At 31.9% G+C, this 26,641-nt stretch overlaps 1 protein-coding gene across 1 annotated transcript in view; it reads left to right on the forward strand.

The window, feature by feature from the left end:
- The first annotated feature begins 671 nt into the window (after positions 1-671).
- LOC132907815 (synaptotagmin-6) overlaps positions 672-26,641 on the forward strand; it is a 96,116-nt gene continuing 70,146 nt past the window's right edge. The window contains exon 1 of the mRNA XM_060961224.1: positions 672-1,114. The gene's annotated coding sequence lies outside the window, so the exon portion shown is untranslated. The remainder of the gene's footprint in view (positions 1,115-26,641) is intronic.

The raw sequence follows: 26,641 nt of genomic DNA on the forward strand, positions 1-26,641 counted from the left end.
AAAAAATTTTTCAAAATTTTCGAATATTTTTTCAGTTTCTAAAATATGATCCAATAGTTTTTATTTGCTACAGGTCAGCTTAATCTTTTTAAGTATATCTAAATTGAAAAAGAAAGGAAAATATGAGAAAAATGAAAAATTATTTAAAATTACTAGTTAGAAACAAACCAGTATGCAGATGGCGACAAACAAATAATAAATATATTGAAATACTATATTTATTATAATGAAATATAATTATATATACATTATATGTGTATGTATATATATTTCTTAATATTTCAATATGATATGAATATAATAAATAAACATGTTTATTTTATAAGATATAATAGTTTATCTATACGTGTAATCTGTTTGTGATTCTGTTTGTGAGCGATGATGTTCAATTAATTTGAGCTAGCACAAGACGTCTATGAAAAATTTTAAAACGATGGTGTATTCTATATGAGTATAAGTAATTTCTCAAATTTCTGTAAAATAATACATAAAATAAGTCTTATCATATGTGTATAATTGAACAACGTGCAATTAACAATCATTTTTGTTCGGTTAACGATTAATTTCTTTATATTATATTTTATATTAATATATTAATCTAAACCCCACTCGCTTCCTTCCACCGACCTCTAGCGAATCCGCAACGTCGAAAGGTGTTCAGTTCTCGGCGCGCCGTGATGCGAGCAAGAACTGTTTCGCATTTCGAGTGACTCGCTAGCTCGTTTATCGATACGGTTAATAAATTTTTCCTAAATTCACACAATCTATAAACTGTTCTTATTTCAATTCGTTTCAAAGTAAACAAGTCAAAAGAATTTTTATTAATTAATTTTGCTCGTGATTAAAAGACGTGTTTATTATTTCTCTTTTACTTTTTATTTGTTTCTTCTTTTATTCCTCTTTTCTGAGAAATTGGTTCTACAGACTAGGAACTAATTGTGAAATCGTAGAATAGTGTTTGGGATTTCCTTACTAAAAGAGTTGCCTAGGACTCAATTTTCGTAAAAGGATTTATATGCGCGTTCGTGCACATTGACAAACGGATTCAACATCGGCGCGTTCCTGCGATTTCGTTAACCATTTGCCGCCCCTGAAGTCTCTGCGAATTGTAACTGTGAGTATAATTCATTTTTAAAACGTACAAGTCGTCTGAAATAATTGTAAGCTAGAGACATAGTAGTTAAAATTCTTATAAATCATATTCAATCTATACGACACATTGTATTACGATCAAGCTTCGATTGTTTCGATTTGTAGTCTATTTATTACGTAAAATTAAAAAACCATAGAATCTCTAACAATAGTATTACATTAAATAGAAGTTGTAATTATTAAACATACACAAAGTGGACTTCGTTTCTTATAATTCCTGTAATTTCGTTTCATAAATAAAATTTGTCTGTTTTTCAAGAACGTATCTCGTCTACAGTTCTTCAAGCATAAACATCCAAGTATGTCGTTGTTGTTATCGTTGTCCTAAGGCAATTCTCACGCGAGTGTATGAACTACGCAAGTAATTGCGCTCGAGAGTGGCAGCTGTGTTTTGAAATACGAGCACTAGTTGGTCACCTCTCTCAATCATCCGATCGTTATAGGAAACAGCAATGCGTTGTGAAGATACCCGATACCGATGGCACAAAAGCTTACCAAGTTGAACTGGACGATATTCCGATAACAAACCGTGGTTTGAGGAAAATTTTCACGCGAATCAATACTGCTTATCGAGCTCGCTGTGTAAACGGTTCTAATCGCAAGTCACAGCTTTTCGAAAGGTAAATTCTAGTATACGTGAGAAAAAAGTGTTATTGTCCCATTGAGGCATTCATGTTTTTTTAAATTGTTTTCACTTATCACGTAAAATTTCTCTTTTTGTCATGTATGCGGACAGTTTATAACAACATTTTAATTTGTTTCATTCTATTTGTAATTTCGTAGCACACAGTACCCATATAAAACGAGGGTGAATATTTGGAAATTTTAATATTGGCGAGATAACAGAATACGATTGAGATATGGCACATTTTTATGAAATTCTTCGAGGTTTTCGGCGTGCCATTGCTATGTAATGAGATCAATAAAATGCTTTCTAAAGTCATTATTAGATTTTGAGAATTAATATTGAATTTCGGGTAAATAACTTCTGCGAATGGTGAAATATTTATTTATGACGATACAATTTAAATTATTTTATTGAAATAATTTGGGCAGATTAGAGTTTTAATATTTTAATTGTTTGTACATTTTTATCTTTTTCATTATTTCATTTGTTATAAAACAAACGTAGGCATCACCGCAAAGGAAAAATATTGCGTCATAAAATGAGATAATTCATGAAACATGTTGATCGCGATGACAGTATTACTAATTCCCTTATAGAAATTTAATACCTGTAATATGCAAAATAAATATTAATATGCAATATAAACATTCGAAAACGACATAAAATAATATAAAATTCAAATAAGAAAAGTTGCCAGTAGTTTATATTATTTTATCTTGAATGCTCAGCAAAAGCTTTCACTGTCGTGAAAGATAAAACGGCAATATGTAGAATATGTCAAAATGTCAACGAAGTTGCATAACAGGTAATTTGTATATTGTATTTCCCCGGATTTTAATTTCTGATGTTTCTGGAGCAAATGTAAACTTCGTGAAGCCTAAAGATTCTGGAATTTACCATCGTGAAATTCCATAAAAAAGTAACTAACGACCATGCAAATTGAATTTTTTCACAACTGCCATATTAATGTCATTTTAGATTTGTTCGTCGCTGCAAAACTTTTTCCCCTTTTTTCCTAGTTCAGGCCCTACAGATATTGGACAGATTTTCAATGAAATATTAAGTAAACCATTGCTATTAGACGGAAAATTTAATACGATTCTGAAGTTATTTCATGAATCTATTAAAGTTAAGATACTCGTTACTCCATTGTGCACTGTGTTATTAATATAGAATTGTTTTAAAGCGAAATATTAATTCGGTGAAAATACTATGGAAAAACGGCATGTATAGAGAGGAAATAAAATTTGAAGAAGCTATGATAAATTAGTTTACGTTGCGAGTTTCCAACGCAATTATAAGTTTTTGAATATGGGTATATAAAAATCTAGTTTGACGTTATTTCTTTCTTTCTGTTTTGCTTCCTCTCTGTTTAATATAATATTTAATACGCATTACTTTGAAGCACGACATCGTTTCATAAATCATTATTTTCATCGACAAAGTTATTGATCATGAAATTTAGTTTGATCTTATTATAATAACTCTGATTTTTCTCTTTTCTTTCTTTTTCTTATAAACTGAAGTTAGATTTTCCAATCACGTTAGATGAAATTTGAAATTACGTATCTCAGAATTAGAAATTTCTCGCGGGAAATATTTCTTGTGAAGATGAAATGATAAAATCAGTGTCCCTTCTGGCACACATACAATATTCTTCTCTCAACAGTGATTTGTCACCGACTATAATCATTTGTCACAGTCTAGTCATTCTGATATAACGACAAAATATAAGGACGTAAATGGTTCGAAGGTACGCCAGTTTAACGTTTCAAGTGACGGAAGGAAAATCAGATTGTATTTGTTATCTCACGATGTCTAAAGCTGTATAATATTAAACACAAAATATCTCAAATTGTATCGTACCGGTGTTAATTTTTCAAATATTTTGGACACCTTTATCACATTTCATATTTCTAATTTTACTTCTATATTAAATATACATAGGTCAAATAGCTTTTTCTTTATTGTGGCAATAACACGTACGTTGAGTGGAAAACAAAGAAAATTCTTCAACATTGTGTCCTCTTATTGCATAAAATGAGAGATGGCTTTATGGAGCATTCGACTGTTCATACGATAAATTCCTTTATTTACAACACAGAGTGTATCTGACTTTTTATTACGTTGTAATTAATGATTAATTAAGATGATTAATTAAGTGATTCATGAAATACATGTTTAGATAAAGAATAGGTATAATATTCTCATAAATATTATACAGGTTTTACATCAACAAATTTATGAATACTTCCGTGCTATTTATTTGAAAATAATTTCGTGAATTAACAGAATTCCGCCAATTTTATGAAATCTCTTTACGAGGAATAAAAGTAGGACGCTAATAAGTATTGATCTCTGTGATCAATTAATCAAATTATCGAGAAATTCAGCAAAATTAAATTTGCACTCACTTTTATCTCATCGTTCACAGAATTCGCAATTAGAAACTCCAATAATCCTCGTTAAAAAACATTATCGAATAACAGTCTCGTTATAAGTTGCTGCAACAGTTATTGCCATTTCTGTTAATGCCGCAACAAGGGCCGGTATCCTCTATTTTATTGCTCCTTTTTTTATGCTTTTAATTTACAAAAATTAAATGCCAATATAATTTCATTATAAAATCGTTTTAATAACCGTTGTTAAATCGAAAGATTATAGAAATGTCTCGTATAAAAGCGTTCAAGTTTAAAATTATTACGTAATTATCTTTTACGCCAACTCTAGCAACGTTTTTACATTTTTTTCACCATCCATGGACGAGCAATGATCTGTGTAATTGATGTACGTCATGTACAGCGTGAGTTGCAGTTGACACCGGAAAAAAACGAGCGGTATTGGTCATATAAAAAAGAAGTGAAAAAAAAATACATTTTATTTCTCTTCTTTTTCATGTCTGTGAATCAAATCTTGTTTCCATTTTCAGGTGAATTTCCGTGGAAAGATCAAACGCATAATTACTACTTGGAACAATGGACTATCGAGAAGAAACAATACCTACAAATTGATTTGCTCGATTTGTTAATACGATTGCGTGAAATGATTTCATTAAACCCGACCGATTGACGGGTAAATGTCAGATAATTTCGTGTCATTCAGATTTTATAGCCCACCTGTTTCGATCTGTTTTATAAGTGATTGCGGTTATTTGTTACATCAGTGATTATTTGCAACAAAAGCATTATTACTGCGAATTAACAGCAATAAAATTTGTCTTTTGAAATCGATATCAATTTTATGAAATTAATTTGTTATTTAATTAATTTTATTTCGCAACTTTATTATTTAGATGTCAGAAAGTAAACTATAAAAGAAACAGTGACGATCAAATTTATTGTAATAATGGCTTAGTTGTTATGTTCAATTCTCCTCACTGAAGTAATTCTCTTCTGGGTAAAGGACTTTTTCTCTGTAATTTAACCCTCGTAATTACTGCCTATGTCGACCCTTTAACCATAACATGTTAGATGTTTAAGCATAAAATGATCTTGTACTAGGTTCTCCATCAGAGAAAACTGCCTACTTTTATCAATCACTTTGAAAGAAACGAGCAGAAGTATTACCGAAGTTACTTTTATTTCTTTTCATTTTTGACAAAGTTCCGATATTTTATCAGATAATAGAACGGTTTTGCTTGAATTCAATAAGAGTCGCTTGAGAATTTTCAATATCGAAAAAATCGAAATAGGTTAGACTTGATAGGAAATATCGAAAGGTTGAAAAATGAGCGAAATTAGTTAAAAAAAATTAATCAAATTCCTTACTATTGGTTTATTCCTTAAATCCGAAATTTTCTGTGGAAGTTATATTTTAAATATTAGACAGATTTTGTCGAAGAAAAGATCATTTCACAGCATCGTCTTTCTTTATAAAATGGATACTTTTAGGGATTGTTCTCTTCTAAAGATTACTCTCCTTTTGAATTTCATTGCATTCTCACTTACACGTGTGATATTTTAACCTTTGTTTGACTATAAAAATGTCATGTTTATTCTAAAAGACGAGCAAAGGATGCAGTTTATATTCCTACGTTGATTTTAACCGATAAAACTTTAACTTCAACCGATAATTTTAGAACGCTTAGGCAGTATCCCGAAGTGTTCCTAAACATATTACGTTTTATTTAGCCAAGACCTCCTTTAGGAGTAGGCCGCCCTCTAGCCATCTCGAGTAGTTTATAATCGTCGCTAAGCATCCATATTTGTCATTTAGCACCGTTACATGAAACTAACGTAACCTATAATAAATATGAAGGAGTGTGTGAATTTTCCTGTAATTCTGGATTCGAGTGTCGTATTTACACTTTCTACATATGCATATGACAAGAGCAAGGTTTGTCTTGTTTACATTTGAAGATTATAAATATGAGAATTGAATTATCTGAGATTAACTATGTCAACTCAAAAAAAAAGATCATTTTTAAAGCTTTAAATTAACAGTTTTTTTTATTTAGGTTGAAAAACAATCAATTTCTTATAGAATTTTTTGTTTTTTGAAAAATCGAAGTACTGCGAGACACATTGTATAGTAGTTCGTTCCATTTTTCATTCAATTCGAAATTCATTGTTGTTTATACATGAATAAAGCTTTGTATCGAATATTATGAAAATGAGAAAATTATCGATAAAGCTAAGTGAAATGAACAATTGGCGGTGAATTTAATGGGTTTCCGTTCCTGGTACACGGAATTCGCGTTAATGGCACGGCGTTGGTAAAAATTCATTGTCGTTACACAGAATTGCATGGTCTCAATCGTATCAATTTTGCATAAAAAGCACAATTTCGTTTCTCTGTTTATTGCTATTATACGCCGTGGCAAATTAATTTTGAAACTGCAGTAACATTTAATTATTTCCCTAAAAATTGTTGCGTGTATAATACCGTATAAATGCAAAATGCGAGAAGAAATCTACATTGATGTAAAAGTAGTTTGAAGCGTACGTTACGAATAATTAAAATTTAACAGAACGTTTTATTTCACTAGGGTAGCATACAACACACGTGCGATGTCGACTTTAGCTCGTATCTCTAGTCGTGACTCGAATTAGCTGGTAGGTATCGTCTAGAGATCATGTGAGATTATATGATGCAAACTAAAACATTAAAGACATGCACGGATGAGGCAAGTTTTAAAACAACGTTTCATGGCATTTGTAAGCTGCAAAAGGGAGTTCTTACGAGACAAGTCGCGTTAAATGGAAGTTTCATCGAATACGTTCAGGTTCAGCGTTTAACGATTCGTTTGTTCCATTCGAACGCAGTAATACTGTAAAGTAGAACAAAGGTTATATAAAATACGATTTCTTCGCGAGAGAAAACGAATTTACATATTGTCAAATTCAATTCCCGATGTTCAGTTGAATAAAATACGATTCGATTTAAATTAAAAACGGACGAATCTGAACATCTTTTACGAACCTGTTTTAAAACAAAAAGAGGTTAAAGAAGTTCGTTTATAAGAGAAATCCGGCAGTTTAGCTTTTTTCGGAATTATCAGTAGAAGGAATAATTCGAACGATCACGGGATCAAGTGCAGAGGTGGAAACATTAATAACTCAAATACTTTTACAACAGTTGATACATATATTAGAAGTCAATCGTTGCGATAGATACGTACTTACACGTAGACGTATTTTAGTGTGAGATTGAATTTCGTCGTAGTCGTTGTCGAGCTCGACAACATCGGCCAATCTTACGAACCACGACACTTTGGCAAACGATACGATTCTTCTTCGGAGACAATATGTTGTCAATGTCGTCTAAAATTCTTTAAATAAATATTGCTCGAGGAGCAATATGATATATGTAACTATCGAGAAAATTATAAGCTAGTGGAATAGCTGAATTAATATGTTTAACCAACAAGTAGATGTTCAGAATCATCTTTATGGGAATTAAGATATTATCACTGGCATTATTAACGTCGAGGATCGATAAGGCTTAAATGTCTGACAGTTTCTTGCCTCGTTCCCTTTCATTCTTCTTACTTTTTCACTCACCGATCTTAGAGTATCAGCGATGAGTGTTGGGCAAAATTTTATTTACGTATTAAATAATAAATAACAAATTAAAATAATATTTCAGCTGCGAATAAGAATTTAATTTCTTGTTTAAATAAAAATCACAAACTATACAAAAAATAATTTATTTATTATTTCTTACTTGGAAATGAAATTTTATTTTTTATTTGGTTTTGTCTTCTATTTTATTTTGTACAATGAAAAAATCGTAAAATTAATATAGTTATTTTTTTATTTTAATTTAGTTATTTATTTATTTTAAGTTAGTTAGTTAGTGATTTTAAAATTACTTGTTTTTCGAACAAGTTGTCCGGAAGTTTATTTGATTTTGGGTGTATTCATCATAACTAACAAACATTATTAAAAATTGCAAATTTTTCTTTAGATACTTCATTCGTCAGGACATGTATTCAGCTTAACCATAGTTTAAATATTAACACTATAAACCGCATAAATGCGTGAGCACCTTGAGGAAGTGGAGTCCTTTTATTCTTCTTTATTTTAATTTATTAATAAATATACAATGACAATAACTTAAAACGTAATTGATTCGACGTTGAAACGTGATAGTTTAGAGTTTGGACGTTTGATCTTTCCTAGCTTTCCTAATAACGTTATGTTACGAGTGTGTGTTCGAGTTGTATTTCTAAACATTTGGCAAATTGTCATGTTATTGCAAACTTGCAAATTTCGCCCAACGACAGATATTGTAGTTTAGTCAACAGCCAACAACATCAAGTATAGTGATTTACGATGTCTATTGGAATTTATGATATTATTAATGGAATTTGTGCTATTATTCAGTTGACAAAGTTGTAGGCAATGTTTCTCTAAAATCTGTATTTGATATTGGGAAAACTCGACTAATGCAATTAACAAACAAAATATTTTAGTTGTTTTATTTTCCATAAAATGTAAATAAGTCGAATTTTCCTTAGCCGAAGCTCGAGCTGTTAAACTAAAACAAAAATAAATTTTATTAATATCTAGTCTGTACGTAATTACATATTTATTACATTAAGGGAAAGGAAGATCGTGCTTCGAACTACAATGCGCGTTATATTTTGCATTAATATTTCGATACAACAGATAATTATATTTAGAACAATATAAAATAAAATGGCTTACCGAACAACTATTAGAGTTTTCCTCTTTTTAGAGAAATTTGTTGTACCGTGTTGAACGAATAGATTTGAATCGAAGTAAAAAGAATAAGGATGCTCGAAATTGTCCTCTCATTTCCGAAGTACATAATTCTTGTTCAGGAAGTTCCATCCGCTCTGCACACTTCGTTCTTTTGTCGGCGAGAGATACGTAGTTGGGAAGGCACTTCAATTTCTTGAAACTTTCCCAAGGGTAAAGTATACGATGTATTCTATTCGTTCTCAGTTCTTGTGGTAATCCTTCTGAAATAGTACTTAATCCCACTGTGCAGTTGCTCGCATAACTTGCAACTTTATGCAAGAACCTCCCTGTGGCTTTTGTTATTTACATTGACGAAATCGCCACAAATGCCGCCTTGAATGAATTAATCATTTAGAAGACATTTTGTTAAATAATTATATTTCCAACACGTGTATCCACAATTACAATAAGTAGCTACTTCTGCTATATCTATTTATTTAAAATAAGATATCCTTAATGCTAATTGATGGAACTATTTATGAGTTTCATTACAGCCTTCGTTTCATATTAAAACAAAGGTATGAAAAGAATTCTAAGAAATATTAAAATTAAGAAGTTTTGGGATTAAAAGTATTTTTTTCTTAATATTTAATCCATTCGTTTTATCATTTTCAAAGATTCGTTATATATCTTAGTTTATAAATCCACTCATTAATTACTCTTCATATCAAAGATCTTATTTACTCGGTGGAATATTGGGATTAAACATACATCAACGCTCATGATTAAGTCGCAAGTTTTCGTTCTTTTTTAATTGGCGAATTTTATCGATTGATATAAAGGCATAAACTATCATACGGGAACGTCTTTCTTATTTCACTGTACAAACAAATGTATTTTAATAACTCGTTATCGCAGTTTCTTTTTACAATCAAGTCGATTAAGCGACACAAAAGAAAAACCGATAAACTCGATTAAAGGACCGTATATTCGGGGCAGAGTGGATGAACTATCCGAAAACAGAATGTTGTAAAAGCTTTTATAATTTTGTAATACCCTGACTAAATCTTCCATTGTCTCGTTCAATTAATATCTGGGCAAAATTTGTTGTTCCAATTTTAAAACGGAAAAATATAAAATCGGAAGTCTGATAAAAAATATGTGTAAGCGTCACGTTTATGTCAAAAGAATCATAGAATTTTATACTTTTCCGCATTTTTAACATACATTTCCGCGTATACCTATATTAAAAAGATTCCACCTTGTGGAAGTAGACAATTGAATGTACAAACAATTTTTTAACGCAAATAGTAAAATACAGCCGTTAAAAACGTAAATGCACAGCAATGGATTTTTTGTTAGATGTTTTACACTTGTTAGATTTTTTACGTGACCCGGAAAAAGATTTCATAAAAATGCTGCAGAACATTTTAATTCGAGGAGAAGATATGTAGTTCGTACATTCTAAACCGATTACGTACAGCACTTTCATAAGTTTACGATATCTCGATTTATACTGAGAGTGTAAAACGCAGTCGAAACAGTTCTGACCGTTAATCGGTGTGCCTCAGTCACGTCCAAATTCTCTACGATCGATATGCAAATCAAAGATACAAAAACTACACACAAACGTTATTCTTAATATTCTTCGGTATTATCCCAAAATCTCTGTCTCTTAGATTCCTATTCGAATTTATTAGCTTATTAGAAATCCTACGGTTGGTTTTCGTGTATAATTAGATCTGATCCTTCTATAGTCTCTCTAATTATGTGTTATATTTTAACGTCATTTGCAGGGCAAACTCTAAGCCACGTGTTAGCTCAAAAGCTGTTCCTTACAGAAGTTAATCTATCATGCTTGTCGTAAACAATGCAAATAGAAATTGTCGATTCCATCCTCGTCCTTGCCTAGACCATCCATTAATTTTTCGTAACTTCGATCGAGTCGAGAAGGCTGTTTACAGGAGCAGGACTATTTACGCAGCCTCCCTCATTGGTATTCAATGATCACAGTCGTAGAAGCTGTCGCCCACACGTTATCCATCCACTATTGTTGTGATACTTCTTTCTTTCAAATCGGTGAAAATATATCAGGCAAAAGAAACTTTCTTCTTAGCAAAAATTCAGTTTTATTTCTTCTACATATACGTCAGGCTGGAAATCATTGCGGGGTAAATTAAAATTGTGAGAAAATTTTTTTATTTAATCACGTATTTCGATTCTTTAAGAGAATCGTCGCTTTAATTTCGTAATTGATTTATAACTTTATTCTCAACCGTAGTATCTTTTCACGATGTGATAAAATATAAGGAATTGTTTATAACCATAAGTACAGAATACTATTTTATAAAAGATAAACGTAAAAATTAAACGATTTAAATCATTATGATTCTCAGCCAGCCATGTAACATATAGATATTTATATATATTTTTTGATAACGGGATCTAAAATTTACAATTAATTAGTTCGTTATACGAGCGTGAAACGAGTTGGCAGTTCGGTTGAATATCGAATTTGGTCGAGTCGTCGTCTCGTTTTTGCCCCTTGTAACTGTCGAAGTTATGCTTGAGAGACAAAGGAAAAGGAGAAATTTCACGTATGCCGTGGTTCAAATTGGATCCAAGTTCATTCATCTGGTTCTTGTAATTAAACTATTAACGACGGTAACTTATGGATTAATGAAAAGGGTTATAGTAAATTTAAATCACATTAACAGGTATCGATGCGACGAATATCGATTAGAGTGGTGGATTTAGACTGCAAATTCCCAGATGCCAAGAAGTTACCGAATTAAGTTAACTGGTTGATTGGTTTAATCAGCTACTGATAGACTGATGCGCCTCTGATCGATATCTTATTCCACGGAACCACTTGTAGGTTTATTCGATGAATTAGATGACAGAAATAAGCTAAAATGGTGTCCGATGTATCCTGTTATAGCAATTGTTTGTATTGATTTCTGTGTATTCTCAAGCGGTCGACCGATTTTGTGGCTTAATGTCCATCTATGCTATCTGTAAAATCCATTATTGCTGTTAGCAGGCATAATTTATTAAATATAATTAATAGCAATCTATTAATTAAATTAACGAAGTTTATTGGGCTTTGATTGAATTAGGAAAGGCATGGCTTTGAGGATTTTCAATATCAAAGAAAAATCTGAAAAACGATTTTGTCTTCGACTATTATGAACGATTTTTATTACAAGTCACTCGAATCGGTTCAGAAATTTCTAATAGTTTTTTTGAAGATAACTTATGGCATGTTATTAATTAAATTCATTAAGTATTGCAGGAATTTGATTGAAGTAGGGAAAACAGGATTAATTTCTTAATTTTAATTGAGAAAAGAGGCAGGGAAATTGTTTCATTCTTAACTATTTCAAATAAATTTTTGGGATAAGTCATTTGTTTTAAGAATTTCCAACATTCTCTTTGAAGTGTGTACGATAAATAATCAATACATTCTAATTAACGTCTTGCATATTCGGTATACTTACTCCCAATAGTAGATGTTTGTATTATAACTTGCGAATCGATAGCAGACTATCGACCGAGATATTTACAGATTTAATTGGTTTCGAGGAAAACAGCGTACAGATTTTATTAATGCTACCAACAACGTAATTCGATATTTAAACATTTATCGATGTATAAATCTGTGTTTCCAACGAAATAGTTAATTTTCAAAGTAGTGTAATTACCCGTGCAATTAAAATTCGTGTTAATAGTTTGAGAGCAAGTGGAAATTCCGTATACTAACAACTGATTCAAACTTAGATCCGATGAGAATACACATAATTTGTGGAAAAAAAGGTTCTTGAAGTTTCTCTTTCAACGAAACATGCTTTCAATAAAATGGAAAAAATGTCGATTTCGTCCCTTGACTTTTACGTAATATCTGTTATACATCATATATTTCATATTCTTATGCTCGTATTTTTTCCTGCGACCATTTCCCATCATATTCCATGAGAGAAATGTCTTGTTATGTCATCTTTCTAAACTTATTAAAGCTAAATAGCTAGAAAATCTTCTTTTCTGATAGTTGAACTGTATATGGATTTAATTATAAAAATATTTCAATTTCAGTGAAATTTAGTATACCTTTGTCGAGCACTTTTAATTTATTTAACATTTCATACTTGAAATAGAATTAGAAGCCAATGAATGTAAAATAGAAGAATTTTTATTCGCATCATAGTGAACAGCCTGTTTGATCACTTTCTATGTATCTGTTTTTTGGAGTTGTTCCTATTCGGCGCTTTAATTATAAAAATATTTCAGTTTCAGTGAAATTTAGTATACCTTTGTCGAGCACTATTAATTTATTTAACATTTCATACTTGAAACAGAATTAGAAGCCAATGAATGTAAAATAGAAGAATTTTTATTCGCATCATAGTGAACATCGTGTTCGATCACTTTCTATGTATTTGTTTTTTGGGGTTGTTCGTATTCGGCGCGCTTCCAGTTTGTTCTCTATCGAGAAACTGATTACACAACGCGTTAATTACAGAGTGATAACAGTGAACGAACTTTCGGTGTATCCAACTGAAACGTACCGGAGACACATCGATGCTTGATTATCTGTCTTTGTGTTTGTAGACAGCTGATAGTTCGTTTTGTAAGTTTATCTGCCGAATACCGTAATTGCATTAATTATATTTCGCGAATACCTCACTGATAACGCGTCGCTCGTTAAGAGTAAAATATTGTAATACGTTTGATACAATAGCTGCGCATACAATAAAAGCGAAGGCTCTAATTAGGACAAAGTTAGACATCTGAGTCTTGAGACATCACTGTCTCGTATTCGCTTTCATTACGTCATTTGCTTAGAGAATGGTTTCTAAGAAAAATGACGATAAAGAGGAGGAAAGAAAAGGAATTCTAAAGGATAAGAAAAGAAGATAAAGGGGAGAAAGGGAGTTGATGACAAAACGAGTATGAAGAATAGGAACATAAATATGAAGAAGAGAAAGGATAATAAGCAAGGAGAGAGGGTAATGAAAATGTGGAAAAGATAAAAAATAATAGAACAAGGAAATTTATATCTTTGAAAATAATAAAGATATAACAGAAGTTAGAAGATAGATAAAGTTGAAATCTATAAAAAGTGTATGTCAAATGTCAACTGAAATCTGTAATTTCATCTACAGATCAATTAGCGTCGTGTGTTACTCACAAATTTCTAATTTTCGAAGTTCATGTTCCTTCTTATTCGATTACAGTCGTCAGCTTTCAACCCCTCGCCACGGTTCGTTTTCTGGGAATCAAACTCGGTTATTCGGAATTGAAACGTGTCCTCCATTCTTTTGCCTCTTTTTCGCGTAACGAGGCGATGCATGTTCACCCTGAAAAGTCCTTGTTAAACGACAACACAGAAATACCGATTTGACTGATTGCTCGGCTTGATTAATTAATTACAAAATCGATCAACTCTAGCTAGAACAACAAACAAAAGTTATTTGCCGCGTTATCGCGTAGTATTTCGTCAGACGATTTATTTTATCAAAATATAAAAATTCGGTATAACGGAATCGCTAAACACGCGAATTATATTGGAAACAAAAGATGATTTTCTAGTTTTTCTTGATGCTTTTCTTAAAAGAAATATCTGCTGTATCGTGTACTAGGGTTAGATGTTCCCCTACATTTTTAGTTTTTGAAATAAAGTGAACAATGTAAGCAACAAATGGTGCGTCTTAGGTGTTCTTTTCACTTCCATCGTTGTTCAAACACATTTAAATGTTTAGAATGCAATAACATATCATTACATATCATTTTACATACATATTATACATATCATTTTATTCGGGGCAGGATATTGTCATTTCAACAGCAAAATGCTACCTGTTACTGTAAAAGCACAAAACATCCGCAAAGTTGAGAACTTCCAATTTCCTTTTCAGAATTGATTTTTTCGAAAACTGTCGGTTCTAGGGAAGAAACGTTTCGCAAATTCGTGTTTGATTCACAAAAGTCTACAAAAATTGCCTATCGGAGGTTGCAAAATTAGATACGTGGTGAACAGTGTAATTATTCATCGAGTCAATTCAGTTTAAGCATTCTGGTTCTGTTTCAAGGATTGAAAAGGATTTTTACATTTCTCTGCATATATTGAACGAGTGAAACATTTGACAAAGAATCTTTGAATAATAAAAAGAAAATTTGAAAAAAGTAAAAAATTGACAAGGATAATTAAATTATAGTCTCTGCTACACATAAAATTAAAGTACGCAAGTTCGAGGATGCACGTGACGAGATTAATTGCACATCATGATTAGATCAAAAATCAAATTAATCTCGTAGTTTGTCGTCGCTTATCATTGTTTGTCGCGGTTTTGATGGGACAGATAGCTTGGAATTTCGACGACGAGAGACAGCTGAGGTGATTGATATATTGCTAAATCGATTAATACACTTGGGCAGCAGGCGTGTTGGCCCAGGTTTATCCTTCATGAAGTTCCAAGAGAAACGGTTAAGTGGATAGGTACATACTCAGTGTAGCTATCTGCTCAACACTTATGATGGAGATAAACTCCCCGCTCTAAAGCACCATTAATCTGAGGAAGAGAATGATCTGGGATCTCGCGAATGAGCCGTGGTATTTCGAAGACATTCTACATGAAGCGTACACCATTACATGCGGAGTATCAGTATTCCACCCTTTTTAATTCTAATTTGAAAATTTCCTTATGTCATTTTTATGTTGTATAAATTATAGTCACGAAGAAGTTAATGTGCTGAAGAAGAAATTAATGTTTGCTAACGTAATGCGCCGTGAAAGCATCAGAGAACATTTTATCGATTTTTAAACAATTTCCTAGAAATCCTTAACAGGGTGAAAAAGGTTAAAGTTCGAATATCACCGATGAAATCTTCGAATTCCATTTACGAAGCTTTAAGTGGAGAGACGAATCTTGAAGAAGAATTCCGTTTTTATTATTCTATCATACGTTTATTATAATCTCAAAACGAAACAAATTTTAATTAAGGAATAAAGACACTATTCGTAATACCAATAGTTAAGACGATAATAAAAAGATCCTAATTTGATTTTAACGCTATCCTTCGTACTCGTTGACGCTACAATCGTGCAACATTTGCCAATAGATCCTCCTGTTCACGCAGGAGTTGCGTTTTTAAGGTATCCTTAAAACTTTCCATTTCCTTCGGATTCTTCATTGTACAACGTATGAAAAGGGTTTGAAAGTCGATGGAGTTTTCTTGAACATCATTGCACAGTCGCCCAAAAATCTACTACTTTATTTGCTTCGATAGATTCTTTTTCTCTACAAATCTCAGTCTATTGAAAATTTAGAAATACGTATTGTTTCTAATTATTCTAATTTCATCGAATCCGATATCTTTGATACCGGCGAAATATCGGGAATTTACTTGTTTCTTTGGCCGTTCGAAAGTTTCGTCCCTAGTTTGGTATACGTGTATAGGTATTCCACGAGGGATGGATTTCGGAATGGATGGTGTTGCTTGTAAAAGTCGTTTTCTTTTCGTCGTAGTAAGAAACTTTTCGACTTTACGGATTCATCACGGTGCAGGATTAAAGCAGGATTAAAAAAATATTCAGCGTAGAAAGTTTGTATAACGTAAGAAATTATGTTGACGACGAATGAAGAAATATTTAGCACATTTAAAATTGATAATTTAAACTATAACGCAGTCGAAATGATTAATTTCGTTTATATTTCATTGGAGAAAATATATGGAGAAAACTGTAATGTTAGTCGTTGCTTGGAAGATCGTTTCGTCTTTTTTTGTCATTAAACGATTTCTTAAGTTTGAAGAAAAATATGAAACAATCTTTGTTAATATAATACACGATTTATTGTTTCAATTTTATGCTAAAGTTTTGTTATCTATCGAAAGAGAGACGAAAGTAGGATATGAAAATTGGATTTAAAATTAATTTTAAGTTTAATTATTACATAATAATTAATCTCACTTTGCATCAGAAACCTCTACACACACATGTCATCGGAATTTCTTCGTTTCAAGATTGAGTTACGAGATAAAGTGTGACTGGAATATCCAGAAAGAAATTAGATTTACTTCATCGTGTACACACGAGTTTCATATCTTTAGAAATCCGTAACTTTTGATAAATCATAGACTTTCTACCCTCGTACCTAGAGCTCTGATTTTTCTCATCATTCGCTTTCAAGACACGCTATTGAGACGATCAGACCCGCTATCGATCGCCGAATTACCGATGGAAATGATATTGTTCTTTCTAGAATTCTTCAGAACCCAGCCACCCCTACGTTCCAACGAATTTTGCCATTGAAACGAACAAATCGTGCCTCTGTTTCTCATCTCGAATAGTCTGTTCTTTGAAACAAGAAAAAAAAAAAAAGGAAAAAAAATATTAAAGGAAGTTTTATCATAAAAATGCAAGGAACATCGTATGTAAGAATATCAAGAAATGTTTTCCATTTTTTAATAGAATATAGAGTAGAGTAGATGATATTGATACTTCCTTTTTTAAATGCCTTTGCATACTGTAATGGTCTGTTTTTAATGCATACTGATTTTTCGATGCATCAACTACTACTGTTTAATGTAAACTACTACTGTTTAATTACTGTGCTGTAACTTTGAATAGGAAATGCGACAAATTTCAGTCTGGTTTTTTCTTCCATTTAATTAGCAAAAATCTTAAAGTTCACTAACTTAGAGACTTGGCATTTTGGAACGAAGAAATTTGAATTTAAAGCTCAAAATTCGTCTGGGGAATTTTAAAAGTCTCAAGTAGGAAGAATTCGATTTTACCTTATTTGTTTAAAAAGCAAGTTCCTTATATGACATATATTAGAATGATTTAGACGTAACTTTAACTTTTGAAGATATAAAATACGGAAGATGGTGGAGAAGCTATATATTTTCGAGTTATAAATAATTTTACTTTCAAGTGGTGGAAAGGAAAGGTAAAGGCAAAGGAAATAACGAGATCAATGAAATCTCTATTTAAATCTCTCGAGAAACTTCTTGTCGATATTTCTTGTCATAGTGGGTGAAAGCTGATCACTAGAATACAAAAGAAATTGAAATAAAATAACAAAATAAAGTCGGATATACAAACGAATAACAAACTCTATTTTTGTATCTATAATAATTCCTGTGTAACATTTTAGTTGTATAGAAAATTGATCATAGTTGAACTTTAGTCGTCTTCCGATGAGATTTCTCGTCTTTGAGTTTCATCGGTTCGTGAGTTTCTTTAAATAACGCTAATGCTCGGACAACTGTCGAGAAATCCTCTAATCTTAGTATCTTCTGACAGAGAATCCCGTGCTCGAGAGTATCTTTCTCATCCTCCATCTTGATTTTCAGTCACGTTGCGAATACGTAATGAGTCGATCCCTCTTAATAAGTGGTTTTCCAGTGCAAAATTGAACGATATATAGCGACTTCGATATCGAAATTAAATTCTCCGGCGGAATGTTAATATTTTGAATATTTTTGTAACTGTAGTTATTCAGTCAACACGGCGTTTCGTGCTTCAACTCCAATGACGAGCGAGAGGCGACAGTGCCTGTTCATGTTAGATTTCGATATCTCCAATTGATGCAAGTTCAATATTAATTCGTAAATTGGTTCCTTAGCTCTTTGTGTTCTCTGTTAGGAAGTGTAAAGTGCTAGACTTTAAAATGGAGATAAAATATTTAATCCCATATCCCTCCGAAACTATGCTTCTGATAACGTTTCCAACGTTAGTTCGGATTCGACGATCATGGTAAAAGTATTATAGTTTAGAAACCATAAAAAAGTGATTTTCGGAAGTGAAATTAGCTCAAATGAAGATGAACTGTTGGAAAATGAGGTCAATTATATTCAAGAATGCATCTTGGTGAATACTTTATCAATTATCATACAAAAAAAAAAATACAGAAATTAATATTATAAAATCATATTTTCAAAGATTAAAAAAGATTATATTCTAATAATTTATCTATATTTACAATTTTTTTTTATAAGTTAGTTTGTATACAAAATCATTTTGCGTTAGCTGTAAGACACGCGTCACGTATACGCTAAATCATTCAGAGTAGCTGCTACGCTGGACCGAAAAAGTCCTCGAGTGCAAGGAGTTAAATTATCTTTCCTGTCGATCATTTCATAAAAATATAGAGTAGAATACAAACATCAAGTATGTGTACGTTATATTGAAAAATTATATAAATTATATAAGCGTTACTGTATCGGTACATAAAAACATCCATTCTAATTCTTGTCGTTTTTAAAACTTTTTTTTTTTCTGAAAAATAGTATATTTTGTTATAGCTGTTCTAATAATACAATACTTTATATATATGTAGTAAATTAATAGTAATTTTATTAATGCAACAAAAGCATTCATTTTAGGATTCATTTAAGGTTCTTTGAAGATTGTCATTAGAATCGCAGATACCACTGAATTAAAGTTACGTATGTTTGTAGAAGATCCGTGTCACGATTCGTTATATTATACTACTCTGAACATGCTTCTGTCAGAGTAGATGTTATAAACTCATGATCTGGGCAATGTTTCGTGCGTTAGGTACGTGCTTTGATTCAGAGATGTTCCTTGCTCAAATTTTATTTCATGCACAAGTTGCTGCACATGAAATTCTACAACGACACTTCCACAAAATAAATACATATACAATATAGACATTTACATTCCCTACAACCGCATCTTTACATTTCTCAGAATAATAAATTTCTCGTCAATTCACTTCATCTCTTAACGTTATTACTTCTTGAAATAATTTCTTCCGTTCAAGTTGTTTAATTACTTTAGATCTAATATAATCTCCGCGATTCTACATTCCGCCCCCCCCCCAATCTATTCCACATCGGTACTATTTTTCCACTTAATTTGGGAATTGAATGAAACACTTTAAAAATATTGATAACATTAGTTATATATCAAATTTCCATCGTGCAAACAAAATTTAAGTTAATTCGCGCATATCATAAAGCAGCGCCGATGTTAATTATCATCCACTAAGTTTCTTCCTTGGTGTAATTTTTTAATTTCTCGAGATGTTTAATCGGGGGAATAGAATCGGGGGAAGACAGAGGGGATCCAGCCTTCGGAATGGATTATCCGAGATCGAAGGACCGGGCGTGAACGGCCACAGTAATTAACGAAGGATCAATACATCTTACTTTACGCGCTTGCAGATACCACCTCGACGAGGCGAGGACGGAAATCTCGAGGGAATAATCATTTCTTTCGCGGACGATTAAATATCCGAATGGAGTAGAACGTCAGGTGGAATCGAGATTAGGCAAAATAATCAAAGAAGGCTGTCCCTCTGTTCTCAGCTTCCATTAATTTTACTCTGTTGACTCGTTTACTCTCGTTCAGAAACTCACTTGCGTCACGTGAAAATCATAGCTTTCCCCTAGCACTTGGCTTGTTAAAATACTTCTAATCGGTAATTATAGAGAAATTCTAAAATAGCAACTGGTAAGTTCCCCTAATTAATCCCATAATACCCATTACCATAGCATAGTTAACACGAAGCCAAATTTTAGGATAGTAATTTTCATGATTAAGAAAGAAATGAGAAATTCTTCACTCCTTGATATAAATGAAGCGATGTTTAAAATATTGCATTATTTTAATTTTTAAGCAATAGAAATGTCCATTTCCTTAGGGTCATTGACTCTATTATAGAATTAGATATAATTAGTCTATATGTATCTACTTCAGCTATAAAAAAACATAATATTACACGAACAGCCGTGAACAGAACTGAATATCACGATTATTGTCCACCGCAAAGTAAACATCCACTCTAAATTGTAACTGCGGTTTGTGGCAACGATACGATGAATTTCAATTTACGACAACACGGCAATTGGTTCGTGTTGGTAGTACAATAGTTAATTCAATATCATTAGCGCAGAAAGCGATGGGATCTTCATTTGTATAATTTATTTTTCTTCAGTTATTATATACGTCGAATTTTTACGAACAATCGTTAAACCATTGTAATTAAAAATAGCTTTAAAACAGCAATCGCACGATAATTTAATTGGACGAATCGAAAAAGTCGGCAGAGGTTTTAACTTGTATCGACAGTCTTTCCCTGTGCATATTTCCACGATCCAAAATATCGTTTCGGAAGCTTTTCACCGAAACAATTTTGTGATTGTTTCTATAACTTTGTAACGATGTGAGTTTCAACTTGCCGCGTATTTTCCACGAACACGTTTTATTCTGACTGGTGCGTTTCACGTTTCCGACACTTTTAATTTTCAATTTATTCGTATCGGACGCGATCGATTTATTGGCTTCATCCATTTCATGTAGGAAGAACACGTTTATTTATATATGTTAGGAAATCTGAAACTTTGAATTAGCTACTCTCGTTCGCGAAATGCAAGTTTGGTTATCCCTCGCTATAAAAGCAGCTTTATGATCGAACTGCGTAAATACCATGCTAAATTGGCTTTGATTACCCTCGTGATAAAATTGACATTGACGTCGAAGCCTCGGAGAAGACGTTAAAAACGTCGGTGACAGAAACGATTCATCACCTGACATCGTTGGCCATTGATAAATTAATGTTTCAAACATTTCTCAATTAGCGCCTTTAGTCTTATCTCGTTTAACTTGTAAGCCGTTAATTCGTAGTTGCAGCAACTTTTCTTTCTAGATTTGTGTATCGTGTTTGTTGTTACTTTCACGTTGACCTGTATAAATTCAATTGCGGTGCAATCGACCGTGCAAATCGTTATTTCCGTGACGATTCAATTTCCAACAAGGATGAACGTTTTTTGTGACGATGAACAAATCTCGTCTGTTTTTCCCTGATGGAGCGAAATCACACGTTATTGTGCACTACTGAACACGTATAGGTGATTTTATTCACGGAATTACATTTTAGAGAATAATTGTGATATTTAGTTCTTTTGTTTGCGCTCATATGGAATTACACAATAATAAATAGAATAAACAAAAAATAGAAATAGATTAATTGCCCGTATTAATGAATTAAACCAAACAAAATTGAACTTTACTCAACGCTCTCATTGCCAACAAATAATTATCATACAAAGCTTATTGCTATATCATCAAATTTTACGTATGTGCTACACATAAATTACTATAAAATTTTATACCAAACTCGCCGGGTTTTTAATTTGTATGTAAATCAATATCAAATGTATATCGTCAAAAATTTCTAATTTTATAATATTCTATTAATGATTCAGTTTAAGGATAATGATCGTGCGTTTATTTTGTGAAATATTTATTCACATGCGACTTCTTCAAAGAGAATTTAATAAATATATACATGCTTTTAAATGAAAGGCTCGCAATATGCAGACACGTGGAGTTATTTTTTTTTTGTGCATCAGAGTTACACCCACGTTCGTATATATTCATAAAAGAAAAAATCTAATGAATATGGGTGATGCATTTGGGAAATAAAAATCTTTTCCGACAGGAAAATGAAACGTTCGCCTATTTGTAAATAGCCAAACACAAAAGAAGTTAAGAATATCGCCATATTATCCCTGAACAATAACCTTCTCACTTTTCATCTCCACTTGGTGCATTTACTTTTACCGTTGTCTTATTGCATTTTTAATTATCACGGGAAAATTTTTATTTCGCTTTTCAAAGTATACTTATTCAGTTTCAAATGAAATTTAACATTTCAAATAGATTTTATATGGGCAATTAATTATGCCACTCAATCATTTAAAACCTAATCCAATAAGTGCTTATATGATTATTTAAATACATTCTTTAATTATTATAAAATACAAATTATACAATCTATTATAAAATTAATATAAAATGCAGTTGATCGACTTTTTAAAAGACAATCTTATTAAGGATTATTTCAATAAAGAGCTCATTCCGACATTTAAAGAAGACGGAAAGAAATTAACACGAAGAAAAACAGTTGGGTATTTTATAAATCTTACAAGAAAAAGATTATGTTTCTTCGATGATTACCTTGAACGTTTACATCTTCTGATCCTTTCTTCATCTTCATTCTTTTTCCACGTTGTAATTCTTGTTCGTAATATGTATCGTAATAAATGTTCTTGCAGATAGTTTGCCATAAAATTCGACAAGAATCTCAACCATTCTTTTTCATTAAGTCGAGAATCTCGTTGATGCTCAATTTCGACCAATCCCTTTCGATCACGTTTCTCCAATTTCTCCCCCAAAGAACGTCTTCCGCAATCGCGTGTACACTCTTCTTCGTTTCTTGCAATTCTAACAAGATTATAATCCGATAGACATCGTCTGCATAGTACGCGTGTCTAAATTCAAACGAAACTCATGAATTTGTTAAAACTGTCTTAAAACTGTCAGGAATATCGAGCTTCGATTACTCGCCGCTCTTGCACAGTGAATATTAATCACGTTTATGAGAACGCAGAGGAGGTAGATTAAAATTCACATACTCTATCAAAAGAAAAAGAAAACGCAGAGAAGATATATTAAAATTCACATATTCTAGCAAAATTGATCGTTCTTATTGTAATTCTATCTTTGAAAAGATTAAACCATATGGCTATGTCGGTACTATACGGTGGAACTGCATTTATATGATCGAAGGTCATATACATATGGCAGGAATCTATGTTCAAACTGATTATTCTCAGTATCTATATTTTCTCCTTTAAATAATAGGATTTACGATTATGTTAAGACAAACATTTTCATCAGCAAGAATTAGTCTAATTCCGATGAATGATTTTCTACTGTCCATTTCTACTGTACTTTTACTATATTTTTAAAAGACAGTAGCCTTTTGCTATCTATATTTTCTGGGAACATTTGACATGGAAAGATTAAAGTTATTCGATAGCATCCAAACTCAATTTCCACTTATTTCCATAACACAGTGATAGAGTCGCATATCCATAGATATAGTTTAATTTGGCGTATCATAAATGACATTGAACTTCCCTTGCAGCCCCTATGCAATAATTTCCCTTGCTTGGCCTTAAAAATAGAGAGTCGAGCACATTCCAAAATATGTATATTAACAACTGAAAATAGGTCAGCCCGTATTTGTGTAACCCCACATCCTATCGATTTCACCAGCTTCTCATTTGTTAACAATTTGCGACATATCCGTGTATTGTGCGTACGTATGTATCACAAATACTGAAGTTATCTTACCGCGTCAAGTATTTCACTTTTGGAGAACAACATTTTGGAAAATCGAAACGTGTTTTGATCAATCAATCAACAGCTTTACGTGACAAGTGAAAAGGTAGGATAGTTGCGTACGATTCATTGATCATGTTAGCATTTTAATATGCTTCGCGATAGCGAAGAAGCGACTATGTAATCATCGCCTCGATGTAAACGTGAAAACGCGGCTAATCAAAGGATTAATCGATGAGAGGGCTCTATAGATCGTATGATCGACGCTATTGCATATGCAAGTTAGTCGATCGGTTCATGCACGTCAACAGCCCGCACAACTGACTTAATGGATTCTTATCCACTTTTAAATAACGCTCAGTTGTTTGTTTCTATCGTTAAAAAAGTTTTCTTAAAATTCGAATTTTTTTTTTTTTTTTGTTTCGTTCAAAGCTACATAAGACATTTTACATTTCCTGCTCGAGTGTCTTCTATGTTCTTCGATCAGCTTTTCAATTTTTCCTCTATTCCAGTCTATTTTATTCTTTCCTTCTATATCTTCCTAGATTCCACGATCTTCTTATTCACGAGATGCACCATTTTCCTTTTTATTATCATACGTTGATTCAGGCGTCATAGTAAGATAAGCCATCGCCATAGCAACTGAATAGATTAATCCACGGTATACGCACCGTGACGCAGGAGCAAGATGTCAACTTGAAAGTTCAACGAGCTTGCCAAAAGCCCTGCGTTGTTGGATTGTGCATGTGCGTGCCGGACGAAGCTGTTGGTTCTACTCGACTGGGAAATTGCACGATGAGCGTCACTATTCAACGACGAAAATGGATGGCGCGAGATAGAAGCTCAGATCCCTGAAGTTCGAGCGATAACGAGGACACACTAATTTCCACGCTAGTCCATAACTTTTAACCATTTATACGATAATTAAATTCATACAATGGTTGTGAAATGAACGGCTAGTCAAAGATATATATATATATATTAGATACATGTATATCTATATATAAACATATACTATATATATATTCTTTAATGAAGAAAATTTTTTTGAATTTTGTACAGATATCTACAATAAGGATTAGTGCACAACACAAACATACAAATATATACATATGTATGTATATGTATAGTTGTACGTTATATATCTAAATATATATATTCTTTAATGAAGAAAACTTTTTTGAATTTTATATATTTTCTACAATAAGGATTAAGTGCACAACACAAACATACAGATATATACATATGTCTCTATATATATATTTGTACATTATATATCTAAATATATATATTCTTTAATGAAGAAAATTTTTTTGAATTTTATATATTTTCTACAATAAGGATTAAGTGCACAACACAAACATATAAATATATACATATGTCTGTATATGTATATTTGTACGTTATATATCTAAATATATATATTCTTTAATGAAGAAAATTTTTTTGAATTTTGTACAGATATCTACAATTAGGATTAAGTGCACAACACAAACATACAGATATATACATATGTCTCTATATATATATTTGTACATTATATATCTAAATATATATATTCTTTAATGAAGAAAACTTTTTTGAATTTTATATATTTTCTACAATAAGGATTAAGTGCACAAACATACAAATATATACATATGTCTGTATATGTATATTTGTACGTTATATATCTACATATATATATGTATATGTAAATGTATATGTTGTATGCATATATACATACACATACCATTATAGACGTCTGTATAAAATTCAACAAAATTTCTCTCTCGCAAAGAATTTTCTACGTTCGTCATTCGATTTCAGTTTTCATAGGTTTTCATAGGGGAGAAAAGAAAGACACCTAAAGGTGTCTCCTTCATTCTTTATCGAACCGTCGACTCAAGCGAACATCGAAAGAATATATGTATTCGTATACATAGACTAACAATATTAAACCTAAAGAAATTCTTATTAACATTATTACGCGTTTACAGTTGTTTTAGAGGATTTAACTAACCCATAATTAAAATATCAAAACTCCAGAAAAATGGATGATATTTAAATTGAATTACTTTCATTAATATAACATATCAATTAATGCATAAAAGAAGGGCTGTTCTCGTAAACAAATCAGCAGCGTATTGAGACAAACAATGATACTATATTACGAAATGTATCAAACATCTCGAAATTCTTCTTCTGTCGCAATTTATATCATTCTCTTCGATTATGATCTTATTAACATCACCGTAAAACAACGACATAATTCTGTTCTCCTTTCCCTTCTCGTTATCTCTTCGACGTGGGAATTCGGTTTGTGTGGCAAATAAAAGCAGGCAAAGAAACGACGGTTCGTAAATTTCCTGTCGAAATCGACAAGGTCGGGAATTCACAGATTCGTTGTCTGCGCATCGTTCACGGTTTTCCTCCATTCGCGTTAAATGGTCGGCCGCGCATAGAAGACCCTCGTAAACGCGACCGTAACGCAACGATTACGGCGAAATGTATAATATGTTGGCAGGCGTATTAAACTTTTTTTCATCGTTCTTACTTCTTCCTTTTTTTCCT

Source organism: Bombus pascuorum, chromosome 6 (genome assembly GCF_905332965.1).
Source record: "Bombus pascuorum chromosome 6, iyBomPasc1.1, whole genome shotgun sequence".
NCBI classification, from domain to species: domain Eukaryota; kingdom Metazoa; phylum Arthropoda; class Insecta; order Hymenoptera; family Apidae; genus Bombus; species Bombus pascuorum.